The 16,836-nt window shown below is 42.2% G+C and overlaps 1 protein-coding gene across 1 annotated transcript in view; it reads right to left on the bottom strand.

Annotated features, from left to right (window-relative positions):
- The window catches only part of add3a (adducin 3 (gamma) a), a 264,546-nt gene extending 248,058 nt beyond the window's left edge, over positions 1-16,488 (bottom strand). The window contains exon 1 of the mRNA XM_078565164.1: positions 16,389-16,488. The gene's annotated coding sequence lies outside the window, so the exon portion shown is untranslated. The remainder of the gene's footprint in view (positions 1-16,388) is intronic.
- Between the last annotated feature and the right edge of the window lie 348 nt (positions 16,489-16,836).

Raw genomic sequence — 16,836 nt, 5'->3', positions numbered from 1 at the left:
TCCACAGAACAATTGGCATTAATGAGACAGATGAGGTTAATTCTTTGAGATTGGTATATAATGTTTGGAGTGAGTCCCAAGTTGATTTCTACATATTAGCTCCACTCTCCCCTAACTTCCTCTGCACATTTACCAATCTCTACTCTTCTAAAAGTCTTTTCAAAGCCTTTTTGGTCAGGTTTTAGTCATCCACTACTAATCTCACTCCATGGCTCGCATCCCATTGCCTGCCAAATTGTAATTATGAAACTCCTTGGGATGTTTTTCTTTACAGGCACAATATGAATGAATGCTTTTGTTTGAATTTGTTTTTCAGGTTATTGTGCTGTATCTGCACACAAATCAACTGACGTTTTTCCATCATAAAACATTAAAATGTTGGTGCGCATTTACATAAAATGTAAATGGTAATTGTTTCTTTGAGTTCTCTGCCCAAAGGCAGGTGCTTGGCAATTATTTGCTGAACCCACAGCCAAGCCACTATAGGTAAAGCAAGGAGGCAGGCACCCAGTCTACCTCAGCTGGTCGAGATCGAACCCTGTGCTGTTGGCATTAATCTGGTCCACACGCTAGCCATCTAAACCAACTGAGCTAACCACCCGCTGCATGTTTCATTCATCAAGTGTTAAATGTGTAGATTTTTTGACTCGGTGGTGGAGAAAGTCTTTTTTTTAAATATAAAAACTCTGCAGAAAACTTACCTGATTTAGGTAAGAAATTCAAAGTCTTTTGCCCCACACCCTACGGTACCTGTAACTGTCCAGGCTCAGCACAAAGTCGGTGATCATGGCTGCAGTACCCCCAAGGAACCAGACACCTCTTGAGGCATACAGACCCGCACAGGAGATGCTCCTCCTTCTCTGGATGAGCCAGCTGCTGACATGGATATCCCAGAGCCCATGATCAATGGTTGAGGTCAGCCGGTTGGAGCAAGAACTGCAGCTCCGCCAGACCCGCAAGTCCATCTGCAGCTGGGAAGTCACAATACCTCAGGAAAGTGCTGGCAGCTGACAGCTCGTTTCACTTCTCCAGGGAAAAAGACAGGCAAGTCTGGGTGATGGTCTCCTCCTCCTGGACGGTGCCTTGCTCCAGCTGACCCTGCCCCAAGTATTTAGGAATAGGACGAGTCCTCTGATAGAAAGCTGAAAGGGCAGGCTAAAGGGTCACTGCAACCAGATAATAGCAGTCTTACACAACTGGCAAAAAGTCGTTAGCCTGATTCTGGCCATGCCACATGCCCTTACATTTGGGAAAATACAACAGGCAGAACAAACTGGGAAGCATCTTAAAACGTTACTTATTTCTTCATTGTGTTTTTGTGTGTGTAATTAATAGATGAGAAAAAAAGTGGTTTGTCATGTGCCTTAAACCTGAAATCCACCATTCCACAAATTCTCCTGCATATCTCCCAGAGACATCTCTCGTATCCCCAAGGACATGTGTACCACGGTTTGGGAACCTCTGATATTGCACATCAGAGGCAAAATTATTTTTGCAGCATCAGCAAAACCACAGTTGATCAACAAGTTTGTTTAATACATGCTACTTTTGATTTGATCTGTTTGTGCTGCAACATTGCCTCAACAGATAACCGCACCATAAACAATACCTGCTTGAAACACACCTGCACTGTAAACTCACTTAAGCAGCAGCAGTTTGGCAGCGCAATGACACTGTCAAACTCGCAGTAAATCTCACTGACCACGTGCTCTCTGGAGAAAGGAGTTTGTTCTCGTGCATATCTTCAATTTCGGTATGCCTTCATCCCACAAACGGCAAGAGGTATTTGCTGAGTTCGAACTCCTCTATTCCCGGCTATTCTGCCACAAACCAGCATCCAATAAAGATGGAGCCCTTGAAAGCACACCTAGCTGATCTAGCGCACATGTGTCCCGGGATACCCAACATCTTCACATGCAGCACAAACATCTGGTTGCATTACAAGACCTGAAGACCACCCCAGACATATCTGAGAGCCCAACATTGGGACTGGAATAGTCATCCTTAACAAGTGTGACTGTATTGACAAAATGTGTGCTGTTTTTAATGATGGGTCCAATTCTTATCCATTGGACCTGCTGCTAAGCATGACTGTACAGCCCTGCTCATGTTTGTTGCATGTGAGTAAGAGTAACAACCTACCTGGCAGTGTACTTGATAGGATTTATCCTCATGTATCACTGCATCCACATAGCTATGGGCTGCCCAAGACACACCCTTTATGACCTATGACTGGTTCTGCATAATACAAATTGGCCAAAATGATCAAACGAGTTGCTCCAACCAATTCAGAACAGGTTTTTCCACATACATGGTGAAGGATTCCTTCACTTTACAAAGACCATACAGGACTTGCATATCGACAGCAATGCCATGGCCATGTGCTCATTCGACATTGCTCGTCTATTCACTAATGCAATGCTCCAGGAAGCCATAGATATTTGCACCACATCACTATATCATCACGATCTAGATGCATCGCCATTTCAATGAATACAAATTCAGACACTAATGAACTCAGCAACTCGCACAGTTGAATTTAGCTTTATTACACCATGTATGCCCAAATAGGTAGTTTTGACATGGGATCCCTTCTCAGCTCAGCTCTTGCTAACATCTTTGTCAGTTTCCATGAGAAGGACACCTTTGATGGAATGCAAGTGCTGGTTGAGAAATCTGCCAATGGGTTCTCTGCAAGCCCACCTTTACTGATCAACGTATGCATTGGATTCCTACAGTCCCACACACTTTAAGGCTGGCTTTATTGGGCCACAGCCATTTGCTCACCATGCAATCTTCCCATGGGCAATTTCCCTGCACTGGAAACCATCCGAAAATGCAATTTAAATCGGAGAGCTCCAACCGGGTTACGGGAATAGTTACTCAGAAAAAAAGTTAGAATTAAAACACTAACTTCTGGGTAACTACTGGGCAGCAATTGTACAGACCTAGGGGACTTTTTTTCCGCCCATACCCCCACCCCTGACTACCTGACCATCCCACCAGCCTGGACCTCTGACCACTGCCCCCCGGACCTCGGAGGTGAGGGGGTCGAGGAAGATAGGGTCGAAAAGAAATCAAGAACAGAGCGGTAATCTGATGCTGATTACCACTCCAAGGAAGTTCAGGCCCAATATTCTTTATAACACATCTTCATAACAACTAGTTTGACCGAGTATTGTTTTTAATTCTGGGCACCACACATTAGGAAAGATATGAAGGGTTTGGAGAGGTTGGATAGGGGTGCAAAAGGTAGACCAGAATAGATGCAGGGATGAAGGATCATAGTTAATTGGATAGGCTGCAGCAGATGAGCTTGTTCTTGGAGAAGCCTGGAGAGAAAATTTGATATATGTTTAAAATTATAAAGGGTTTGTTACAGTAAATAAAGAGAAACTATTTCAATAACTGAAGAGTTGATAACCAGATATGACATGAAAAGCTTTTTTTGCATAAAGAGTAGTTAGGATTTGAAAGGCACTTCTGGATAAGGTAGTGGGTACAGTTTCTAGAGTAATCTTCAAAAAGGGAATTAGATAAATTACTTGAAAGAGGAAAAATTGCAGGAGTATGGGGAAAAAGTGGGGTGTGGGGCTTATTGGATTGCTTTTTGAAAAAGCAGGCACAAACTCAATTTGCCACATACCACCACATGTGCTGCAATTTTCTGTGATTCGGCACAAGTGGGAACCATCTTGATTCGATAGAATACAAATCAATCTGAAAAATGAATGACAAGTGGCAAGCAACATTCCACAAACTGGCTTGTCTAGTGTCACGAAACTATACGTTTCATAAAGATAAAAGCAAAAAACTGCGGATGCTGGAAATCCAAAACAAAAACAAAAATACCTGGAAAAACTCAGCAGGTCTTGCAGCATCTGTGGAGAGGAACACAGTTAACATTTCGAGTCCGAATGACCCTTCAACAGAACTAAGTAAAAATAGAAGAGAGGTGAAATATAAGCTGGTTTAAGGGTGGGTGGGACAGGTAGAGCTGGATAGAGGGCCAGTGATAGGTGGAGATAACCAAAAGATGTCACAGACAAAAGGACAAAGATGTGTTGAAGGTGGTGATATTATCTAAGGAATGTGCTAATTAAGGGTAGAAAGCAGGACAAACAAGGTACAGATAGCCCTAGTGGGGGTGGGGTGGGGTGAAGGAATCAAAAAAGGCTAAAAGGTAGAGATAAAACAATGGAAAGGAAATATATTTAAAAATAATGGAAATAGGAGGGAAAAGAAAAATCTATATAAATCATTGGAAAAAAAAGAGGGGGATCGGAAAGGGGGTGGGGATGAAGGAGAGAGTTCATGATCTAAAATTGTTGAACTCAATATTCAGTCCGGAAGGCTGTAAAGTGCCTGGTCGGAAGATGAGGTGCTGTTCCTCCAGTTTGTATTGAGCTTCACTGGAACAATGCAGCAAGCCAAGGACGGACATGTGGGCAAGAGAGCAGGGTGGAGTGTTGAAATGGCAAGCGACAGGGAGGTCTGGGTAATGCTTGCGGACAGACCGAAGGTGTTCTGCAAAGCAGTCACCCAGCCTGCGTTTGGTCTCCGCATTGGGAGCAACGAATGAAGTAGACTAAATTGAGGGAAGTGCAAGTGAAATGCTGCTTCACTTGAAAGGAGTGTTTGGGCCCTTGGACGGTGAGGAGAGGGGAAGTAAAGGGGCAGGTGTTGCACCTTCTGCGGTTGCATGGGAAGGTGCCGTGGGAGGGGGTTGAGGTGTAGGGGGTGATGGAGGAGCGGACCAGGGTGTCCCGGAGGGACCGATCCCTGCGGAATGCTGCCGGGGGAGTGAGGGGAAGATGTGTTTGGTGGTGGCATCATGCTGGAGTTGGCGGAAATGGCGGAGGATGATCCTTTGAATGAATGGTGGGGTGATAAGTGAGGACAAGGGGGACCCTATCATGTTTCTGGGAGGGAGAGGAAGGTGTGAGGGCAGATGTGCGGACACGGTTAAGGGCCCTGTCAACCACCGTGGGTGGAAAACCTCTTTCATAAAATCATTGTAGAATATTGTGAAGTAGGCTTATGAGTATGTGCGCATGCATGTGGTTGTGTGTGGGGGGCTGATTAATTTCAGAGATAGGTAGACTGCAAGGTTTAAATTATCAAAAGATTTAGGTGTAAAAAGGCATTTGAAATGCTAATGGGTGAGCTAAGGAAAAGGGAATGTGCATTATAAGATAAGTGGAGGGGTGTTTGGTTTTCAGGGATGTAATGTTTTTATGACTGGCAAGATAAATAGGGCAAGGTTATTACGTTGATTTTTTTCCCCCAGAAGTGCTGACCATAAGATTTTCATTTTATGCGAAAAGTAAATTCCAAAGACATGGGGGAAACAATGGGATTTACAAATCAAAAAAGAAGAAATATATTTAAAGAAGGGTGGAAGGCTGCATGGGGTGTGGCCTAGTGAGATCTGAAAGGTACACTGTGTGAAACAGACTTGGGGAAAAGCCTTTAGCCACTTTGCAGAAGTCTGCTGTTCCAGTAACCAAAGTTGTTTAAAGCCTTTGGAATTCCACTGTCAAGTGGGTGCTTGTGGTAACCTTGCTGGATTGTCTCTAATTTTAAAACCTATTTTGGACTGTTGCCTTAAAAGAGGGCGTGTAGTTGGGAGTCTGGTTAATTAGGAATTTTAGGAATTGTTATAACATTAAGTAACTGTGAAGCTGTAATCTTGTGTATGCGTTTTATTCTTTTCTTTTGTTAATGATTTTTCACTGTTTAGGCTGTTGAGATTTGCATCCTGGAAAATATCTTGAGGCTTGAGCCTTGTATGGTAAATGCTATGTTTTATTTTCAAAGTATACCTTTAAAACTCTGCTTCAATACCGTAGCATATGGTTGCTTGGAGTACAGGACTGAGTATTGATGAAAAAAGAGACATGCTGTAGAATCTTTGCACTTATCAGGACAGATGCAAGAATGCTAAATTTCAAAGGGAACAACCATTTATACAGCATGACAAGAGGGTGCTGATTGGTTTACAAGTGGACTCTGGTAAGGTGTTGTCATGGAGAAACTGCCAAGCTTTTAGGTGAATTCAAGCCAGGCAAGTAGACTCTGTTCAAGACATTGCCATGGGCAATGAACCAGTGAATGGCTGTCCCCCAATCTTTTTAGTTGAAAAAGGTGCAATGCATGGACATGTTCTTTTTGCTTGCAAGTACAGGGCCCTGTGTGTGAATACGTGTAGCTTTGAGCAGGCATATGTGAGCCACACCGCAAGCCCGGCTGGTAATCTTAAATTGGTTATCAGCGCAATGCTTAGCAGACTCAGGATTGCTTAGCGTGCGTTATCCAATTGTGGAATTACATCTAATGTTGGACACTGAGATTTGTAAGCATGTGCTGTTTGATTACAATCACTATTTTGCCTGTTGCGAACAACTGAAGGGATGTACTGTTTGATAGGTGCTCGTGTCTGAAAAAAACAGATGGGAACCTGTTCATTGTTGACAGGAGACAGAAAGATCTACTCCATTATAAAAGGAAAATTAAAGCTTCTGTGAATTGTCCAAATTCTACTTTAATGAAAACGGAGGGCCGTAATATCCAACTAGTGTCGGAAAGAGATAGCCCACAGGAATTAGAAGAAATAAATATACTTATCTGCCCTTGAAAATTACACTAATGTTTCCGTTCACCAGGGCTACTTGGGGCCTGCATTGAAAGACTCCTCGCAGGCCCCAGTGAGGTGTGGCTCTGATGAATTCAAGGAGGCCACACCCCCTTTTTAACAGCACAAGCTGCCATAAAGCAGGAAGGTTTAAAGGACCAGGGAAGTTGACAGACTGGGGAGAAGGTAAGTGGATAGGATTTGGGGGCTGCGGGGCGTCCCACGGGGTCGGTCTAGGTGTTTTCTAACTTCTGGGTAACTATTGCAGAGGTTTTAATTCTAACTATTTCTGAGTAACTATTGGTGTAACCCTGGCGGAACCATCCGAAGTTTGCAATTTAGACCGCATTGCCCAGAGTAAGTGTGCACTTATGGGCAATTGCCATGCAAACCCTTACCTGGGAACTTCGGAGAGGGATTCCCCAGCGCATCTTTCGGATACTACCCAAATCCGACATTGGGGAGCTTGGAGGTTACGGCCATGAATGTTATGATGACTTCCAAACAAATATGAACAAACAGGATATGATGGGTGGAAGAAATTAGGCTAGGTTGCAGAGTTAAATTTAAAAAATACAATTTCCCTTAAGTATAGCATTCCAGGATTGTGAAATTCAGTCTGCATTTGGCTGCCACAGGGTTCACATGGGAAATAAAATAATATGTTTTGTTAAATATAATGTAGCAGTGTTGACCATAGTGTGGAAGCAAGCCAGTCTGCATAGTCATTGTGGTTAGGAGGTTGGCCAGATAAAGTAAAAGAGATCCAATTTAAAAACAAGGAGTAGAGTCGTAGTTTACTTTCTCTGTTTGTGCTATTTTATTTGTTTGGATTTGCAGTTTGCTAGTAGTCACCTGATAAATTACTACATTTCGTGGCTCAGCTGGTAGCATCTAAAGTCAGAAAGTTATGGGTTCAAGTCCCGCTCCAGAACTTAAAGCAAATAAAAAGGCTGATTGTATACACTCTAGTACAATACAGGAGTGCTGCATTGTCAGAAGGTGCTGCCTTTCAGGTGGAATGTTAAACGGAGGCCCTCCCTTGCCTGGTCAGGTAGATCTAAAAGATCCCATGGCACTATGTCAAAGAGGTGCAGGGGTGTTATCCCTCAATGTTACAAAAAAAGAATTATCTGGTCATCATCACACTGTTGTTTGTGGAACTTGCTGTGCACAAACTGGCTACCACATTTGTTACATGAGAACATTGGCTACATTTCATAAGTATCTTTAAAGACTTTAGGACACCTTGTGGTTGTCTTTTTTTAAAAAAAAGATGCAGATGGCAGTAATATAAAAATTCTTACTTTGCTTGATTAACATAGCTTTAACCTTCTAACAATTATCTCACATTGCCTGTTCAAAAAGTTTCTCAACGGTACATGGTGGGTTGAGCAATAAAACAGCATGTTGCGGGACAAAAACAAGGCAAATCCCAAGTGCGACTGCTCATCAAGGGCAAGGAATCCAAATTTCTTTCCCCAAAAAGATTCTTTGGAGGCAGAAAAGGTATTTTCATTCATATCATACAGTAAAACACGGTGACTCATTGCACAATAGACTGCTGCTTGAAACTAGGACCCCAGCTGTACTCAGATTCCACCCTTGCTTAAAAAACTTATCACGTGGATGGGCAAAAGCAGAGCAAATTGTCACAAACTTAGTAAGTTGAGCATATCAGAATTGGTATCTAAACTAAAAGGTTCTGAATCTTACCACCATGCCCCTCTCTTTTGCTGGTTGCAACAAACACTTTTAATAAAGAAAATAAGATGATGTATCCTGTTAGATGGATATGTGTCCAAACTGCTAGACTTTTCTGAACATCCATTTGAATCTGCTAATGCTATTGTGGATCAAGTTCTGATAGGGCTGGACTTCCAACAAGCTCGTTCAGCTGATAATATATTTATGTCAATGCAGCGGTGTAATAAATGGTTACTTCTCTTCATCAGCAGTGCGATGCGAAAATAGAGTTCGTTGATCTAGAGTGGGTGTAGTTACACACTGGCTCATTAGGAAAAGCTGTGGATCATATTTTGAAATTGTGGCCTACTTTGCTCTCATACTTCAGCAGCATGGATCGTTCTAAGCATTTGCGGAGCTCATTATGATAGATGAAGAGCAGCATGAAACTGATAATGAATGTACCAGTACAAACGTTGTCACCAATTTAACGTTCTGTACCAACGTGTTTGAAGAAGCCAACTCATAGCTACAGTCCATGGAAATATCTGCACCCGAGCTGTACGATTTCATTCAGTACTTGCACAGTAAGCTCTGCAGAAGATCAATGGGTCGTTTCTTTGGTTACCAAACAGTGTGCACTGGCTGAGCTTCTTGATTACCAAAGGGAAGAAATAACAAGCAATTTCATTACTTGCATCCAGGCAGCAAGTTTGTATCTTGAAAAACGGTTTGCCCTGACAACTAACAATCCACCATTTTCCCCAAGATGTCTGAAGTTGAATGGTGAAGATCAAGTTTGACTCCCTCGTTGAGTGTATGGAAAATTTCAAGACATTCTTACATCACTTTTGATGTTGATCGGGACAAAAATCAGTCCAGAGAAATGGAATTACATTTAAAACATGCAAGGATTTGAAAAACCTGTACAGATTACTGTTGTTTGTCTTAAGCATATCGCATCAAATGTACAAAATTGAGTGTGTGCGTATTCACTAATGGGACAAAAATGGGATGGTTGTAGAAATAGGTGTAGTGTTGATCTCAAAAGGCTGGAAGTAAAATGTAACTAGCGAATATCATGTAGTGAATCTGTAGCCTTTGCACCACTTAATCGTGGTCTGGTGAAAGCTGTAGCATCAAAAGTATCTTAACAAGTGATTTCACTGTGAGACGAGACATTTACAAAATATTACAGTCAAATGCATATGTTTAACTAAATCCAAAATACATCACAATAAAAGGAACATTTCCTGCAAGATGTCATATTTACAATCAAAACTTTTATTGAGATCAGCTAAGGCATGATTCATACAATATCAATCCAAATTATGCATAATAAAAAAACTAAATTTGGTTTACATTGAATGGTAGCTAGAAAACAATTTCAATTCATGTCTGAAATTACAGAGAAAATGAGCAAATGAATCCAGGTTTTATAAATAAATCAAAATTGTTTTGGTACCCTTGAACCATGTAGGAAATTTGTAGGGGAAGATGGTATAAATTTACATATTTAGCCAATATCTACATTCAATAATAATATAGAATGCAGACGACAGCACCATTTCAAGGTGGAAAACGCAAAAGCTATTCACCATGGGAGGAGGGACATCCCTCTCTCACTCCACCCCAGTTGCTTCACTTCCTTGGATCATGAGAGCAAGCAGAGCCCAATCGCCCCTTATTTTTCATCAGGGGTGGTCATCCTGCCGAAGACAGCAGCTGGGGAGGAGGATGGAATCAGTGGCAAGGGTTTCTGATGTAGGTCAAAAATGATGGTTTCTAAACAATGCTTACCTGAAGGAAATTGCATTTCAGGTGGATTTATCAAATACCAGTTCCACTCAGATTTATAGCTATCAGCGCAAGGCAGAGAACACATTTATTGTATTTACCAAAAGAATCTTAAAACTACCAAAAATCTGCAAGAATTTGAGCCAAACTGAATTCAAGACCCATGAAAATCACCAAGGGTCTGTAAACTTAACCAAAACAAATCAAGGGTGTAGCATACCAGTCTCTTTCTCATACAACATATATGACAAAAGCTGTTTTCATTTCCTTTAAATGGAAAGCCAAAATATTAATAAAGTTATATCTGGCCACAAACTAATCAGAATCAGGTCATTTTACTCAAAACAAATTAAACTGAGACTTAAAGTCACTATCTTTTGGTTTAGATTTTAATCGTTTATTGTTGCACTATGACATTCCTTAAGACTTTATCCAACAAAATTTAATTCATTTTGTAATGAAATCAAAGTTGGCTGTTGCCTTAAGTTTTAACAAAAAAAAGTGGCAATTGTACTGCTAAGCAAAAACAAACAGAAGACAGCACTTTGTATTGGCTGATGGGGCACATTAGAGACACCCAAAGCAATCGCTCTATTCAGAACTTGGTCGTGGCAAGAGCGTCCCAGGAGGGCAGCATAAATGCTTTAGGGGTGCCCTTAAGAGGTCAAACATACACGCCAGCTCAGGGGAGACCTTGGCTTGTGACTGACCAAAATGGAGAACACTCAAACACAACTGGTCAGGATCAAACAGAAACAAAGGAGATGTCAGAAGGAGTGAACAAATTTCCAAACAACCCATCTACCCAACCCTTCCAGCGTGAGTAGGGGCTGTTGATCATGCATTGGGCTTATCAGCCATATCAGAACACAAATCGAACCAGAGTGAAAGCAAGTCATCCTAAATCCTGAGGGACTGCCTAAGAAGAAGATATCGTCAGTATACAATTCTGATCCAAGAACGGACCTGGTGCTGTTTAGATAAAAGGCATCGAATCCACTGTAGTCTACAACTCTCCAGACTTTCAAGCATTTCCTCTTTAGTCAAATCTTTAAAATCCTCCATGTCATCACTGTTGGTTTTCATCTCGAATGCAGCACCCAGGCTGCCTCCAGGTGTTTTTGATACAGTTGATTATCACTTCTTGCCAGGTACAGCCATATACAGGTTCCCTCTTTCATGCGGAGTTTCTTCAGGCGTGTTGTCATGTCATGCTTACTGTTCACTATTCTTGAATAGTTCTCTTCTGCAGCCATGTTTGAAGGTCAATATGATGCCTTGATCAAAGGGTTGAATTTTTCATGCATATTTTTGTGTAGATAGATACATCTGATGTTCCCATCATGTTACCAGGTTCTCTGGTGTGGGTGCAGGGCAGTTGCCAAGCAGCAAGTTGGCCTTCTTCAGTGGTCTGTTCTATCTGGAGATGTTTTCTGATGTTTTGGACAAATTCATGATGGAACCAGTCTTCACAAATTGAAGCAGTCATCTAAGCTTTGGGGCTACTTGAGCATTGGCACGGTAGTAATTTTAGGTTTGGATGATGAAAGCAGCATGGTTTGCTGAATGTTCTGCTGATGTTGAGCGGAATTAGCTTGCGTAGATCTGTTCTGTTACAGCAAGACAGCATGGGAGGTCAGTCAACCTTGTCTTTATCTGTTTAAACCAGTCTTTACTTTAGTGTTGTTTCTTGCCACTGTTTTCTTTGGTAAAATAGTATAGGGCCACCTCATCGCAGTTAAAAATGTTTTCTTCAGTGCATTCTCCTTAGTGTGAAAATTTCCTTACTTTAGCAGGAAATGATAGGTTGCAGCTGGTTCATCCACAGACCGTTGCTCTCCTCTTTAATTCACTTAAAGGCCATGCAGGTTCAGTGGGTTCAGTCCGCAAGCATTACTCCGAGCTTCCAGTTGCCTGTTATTTTAATTCTCTGCCCTTAGCCTCCTTCCTATACTGTTCTAATGAAGCTCAACATAAGCATGAGAGACAGCACCTCATCCTTTGTTTAGGTACTTTACACCCTTCCAGACTCAACAATTTCAGATCATAACCTCTTTCCCCTCCCTTTTTTTTTTGCACATTATTGGTGATAATAGTCTTCCCCATTTACATCTGACTTAAACCATACACCACTGTTCGATAGAAATAGGTGTTGGGGTTAATTGATTACTCTTATGAGAAAAAGGAAAAACAAGAAAATTTACACACAAAGACAAAACCTTTTGCTTCTGGGGGAAAGAAAAAAAATCATTTGGCATGGTTTCACCTGTTTTGTGCTTAAGATAACGTGGACAATTTTGCACTTTCAGCATCAACCACTCCTTTTGTAGGTGCAACAACCAGAATGAGTACATTCCCTTCTCTTCTAACCTAAAAGTGCTCTATAACCTCAATATTAGGTTAGGATCCACCACTGAATCCATTTAAGGTTTTCTATTCCCATGTGAGCCATTCTTAAGTGAAAATGCTAAATTAAAGCAATTTGTTGTGTGCGCCAAAATACAAGAACTGGATTAAACTGCTCAAACTAACTGACATATTACAGCACCCTTGCAGCTAGAAAGAGAAATCAAAGAGCTTGAATTTATATAGCAACTTTCACATCCTCAGTATATCCCAAAGGGATAGATTGCAGTCCCATCAATCTAGGATCAATGGAAAATTATTGTGCTAGGTATAAAAAGATAGCATGTTATTCTCATGGACCATCCAAATTCACCCCATTTTTGGATGGAGGGTGAAGCAAAAATACTATGGTCACAATGGAACATTTCCACAAGCCTCAACATCTTGCATTAGATTTATGTCAAGTGCAGCAGCAAGTTACAATACTATGCTTCAAACTGATGAGTTTCATTGACATGGTATGACATCTAAGTTCAGCAATTCAATTATACAATTGTACTCAGGAGGCAGTTTTTTTTGTAAGCAATATGCTAAAAATACATCAACAGCTCACAGAATTTTCATTCCTCCTAAAAGCAGAACTGAATTCCTAGAGGTATGATGACCCAAGTACCTTCTCAAGTGACAATCCGTGAAGTGTGATCCTGAACAGTGGCAGTAGAGTACACCTTGCAAGTGGCACTTCAGCCAAGTTGGTGCTTTCCTCATTGGACATTCAAACCAATCTAGTCACAGGAGCTGAATTATGATAATAAATAAAGTTACTTTTTACGCCAGACTTCTAGGATGTGGAGGCCAATTTAGTGCCCCACTGCTGCAGTAGCCAAGATAAGGATTGGATCTGATACTTTCCCAACCTGTCTGCCTTAATATCAAACCAAACAATGTACTCACCTACCAAGCCACTGGGAGCTTTTCCTTTGCTCAGGAATCTCCTAAAACTTCTATGAGCCAAAATTCCCAATATGCTTATGTTGGCACATCACATAACAAATGCTTCAACTCACCCTCACAAAGTGTTGGAAGTAAGAAAGTTAAACCACTGGGAACACAAGATATCCCAGTCTCAAAGATCTCAAAGCATTAGTTATGTGCTTCCCACAGGCCATTTAGGTCATTATGAAACATGCCTTCTTCCAAAAACATCACAAGCAGGTAGCTGAATTGCCACATGCCAAAATGGTAAATTAATAGTTTCATCACATGGTGTGCACAGAGCATATCACCAGATAAGAGCTTCAGAAATTCAACATTTTTTCTATATCAAGCACATAACATACCAAAACATACACAAGGCAATCAACCAGGTCACAAAACCAGATGTTCAATGTCAAAGTACATCACATTATATATTATGGGCCCATTCTCCTCCTTTAAGGAGGACAGATGTGCTAGTTCAATCCCAGTTCACTTTATAAACTATAAGAAAAGCTCAAATAAGCTACAAATATCAACAGAACCAGAAGCTAGAACAGCTACCTTGTAATCAATTGTCGTAATCAATAACATAATTGCAGCTCCATGCATTGGCACTCTCTACAGCATAATGTAAGAGAAAAGGTGAAATAATAATCACCATTTTTAAGTATGGAAAGCATATACCACCATGTGCCTGGTTCTTGTTAAGCAGACTTCTGGTTAAGTTTGCACATACTGCAGAAATTGTACTTTATTACACCTCTATTTAGACGAATATATAAAATAACTCCACTGCAGCATTTTATTAGGCAACATTAATTCAGTACCTGAACCTTTTATGTATTTGTTCGTGGGATGTGGCCATCGCTGGCTAGGCCAGCATTTATTGCCCACCTCTAAATGCCCTTGAGAAGGTGGTGGTGAGCTGCCTTCCTGAACCACTTCAGTCCATGTGGTGTAGGTACACCCACAGTGCTGTTAGGGAGGGAGTTCCAGGATTTTGACCCAGCAACAGTAAAGGAACAGCGATATAGTTGCAAGTCAGCATGGTGAGTGACTTGGAGTGGAACTTCCAGGTGGTGGTATTCCCATGTGTCTGTTGCCCTTGTCCTTTTAGATGGCAGTGGTCATGGGTTTGGAAGGTGCTGTCTAAGGAGGCTTGATGGATTCCTGCAATGCACCTTGTAGATGATACACACTGTTGCTACTGTGCGTCAGTGGTGGAGGGAGTGAATGTTTGTGGGTGGGGTGTCAATCAAGCAGGCTGCTTTGTCCTGGATGGTGTCAAGCTTCCTGAGTACTGTTGGAGCTGCACTCATCCAGGCAAGTGGATAGTATGCCATCACACTCCTGACTTGTACCTTGTAGATAGTGGACAGGCTTTCGAGAGTCAGGAGGGTAGTTATTTGCCACAGGATTCCCAGCCTCTGAACTGCTCTTGTAACCACAGTATTTATACGGCTAGTCCAGTTCAGTTTATGGTCAATGGTAACCTCCAGGATGTTGACAGTGGGGGATTCAGTGATGGTAATGTCATTGAAAGTCAAAGGGCGATGGTTAGATTCTCTTTTGTTGGAGATGGTCATTCATGCCACACAAGTGCCAGGCAATGTTACTTGCCACTTGTCAGCCCAAGCCTGGATATTGTCCAGGTCTTGCTGCATTTGGACATAGACTCCTTCAGTATGAGGAGTCACAAATGGTGCTGAACATTGTGTAATCATCAGCAAACATCCCCACTTCTGACTTTACGATGGAAGGAAGGACATTGTTGAAGCAGCTGGACCTAGGACACTACCCTGAGGAACTCCTGCAATGATGTCCTGGAACTGATATGATTGACCTCCCACAACCACCTTTCTTTGTGCTAGCTATGCGATGAAAATTGCATACAAAACGTGTGGATAAACAACAATTTCACTGTAATTTCAGACACCGTTAATAAAACAAAGCCGTTCCAATCCACTCTAGATAAAGGCCACTGTTTCAAAAAAATAATTGGCAACTGGAGAGATGAACTGTGATAATTAAAACAAGCCTGGAGGTTACTGGGAGACTTCTCCCAGACGGAAAAGATCATACATATCTATCTCAGTGAGATAAATCACTAAAAATTATTTTCCACTTCAGTAAAATGTGGGAAACAATTAATGCTAATTCTACTGCCTTGTTAAGGCAACACCTAAAAGTCCATAAAAGTTTCACAACAAGGCGATTTAACCCATCATTACACAAGTTGGAAAACAAAACGTGCTACTGTTTACCAGATTCCATCTCTCGCGGAAAGTCAATTCACAAAGCAGATCTTAGTCAAAGCTCCTCTGCGATTATTAATGAAGGTTTCTTTTTTCAAGTCACTTGTGAACCCCAATCAACACATTTGGGTATTTAAATTCGTCCACCTAAAGCACAAGAAAAGGTGAACAGCCACAATCGGGCGCAACCCACGCACATACTCCCATGAAATGCTCTCCAGGACCCGGACACACCAAAACTACCATAAATAATCAGAACCCATATTTGTTAAAACTGGTTTAAACTCGTTGCTGCATCAAAACTGTCGAAGAAGCAGCAGCAGCAGCAGCAGACCTTGTGCAGCTGTGGACGGACAAGCAGCTGCCACGCCGGGGGGGTCAAGCGGCCGACCACAGAGTTACACAACCGAAAAGCTATTTACACATTTAATCATCGGGGTGGAAGGAGGGAAGAGGAATCTTCACATTTGATTCCTCTCGGGCTGAGAGAACAAAACCTTTCCAAGCACCAGTTTAGAGCGCGCCCTTATCTGTTTCTCAAAGCATGTTCACGACTGGAAATAGGCACCAGAGACTTGATATTTTTTTTCCCTTTGAAAATAAAACGAAGCCATACAAGAGACGGGAAGAAATCGGAGGGAGGAGGAAGGTGGGGGGGGGTGGGTGTGTGTGGAAAAGAGGGGAACCAGTACCTCTTAGCTAAGTCCTTCTTCTCCCCGCAACATGTCCGAAGAAGCATTCCGATGGCTTTAAATCGCCTCCGGCAGACTGCACTCCTCCTCCTCCCGCCCCCCACACACACACACACACACACGGATGGGCTCGAAGGAGTTTTATTGAGCAGGAAGGATGGACGGAAAGACGGACACGACGCCGGCCCAGGCCGAGCCACTGCGCCTGCGCCAGCGCCCTCGCGCCCGGGCAACTCGGGGGTTCCGTCGCGCGAGATCGAACGCTCGGGGCCCATTTAAAATAAAACGGTTTAACGTCTTTCCTCATCTCACCGGTGGCATCTTCCAAACACTTAGAGAAGAAGCCTGGGTGACGGTAAGCCCTGTCCCATTGCGTACAGCAATTCCACTGAAATTCCGGACTTGCTGTGGTACATTTAAAGGAGCGGCCGCCCGGGTCCAATATAAT

This window comes from Cetorhinus maximus, chromosome 20 (assembly GCF_964194155.1).
Source record: "Cetorhinus maximus chromosome 20, sCetMax3.hap1.1, whole genome shotgun sequence".
NCBI lineage: Eukaryota > Metazoa > Chordata > Chondrichthyes > Lamniformes > Cetorhinidae > Cetorhinus > Cetorhinus maximus.
This window is presented reverse-complemented; position numbering and strand designations above follow the sequence as displayed.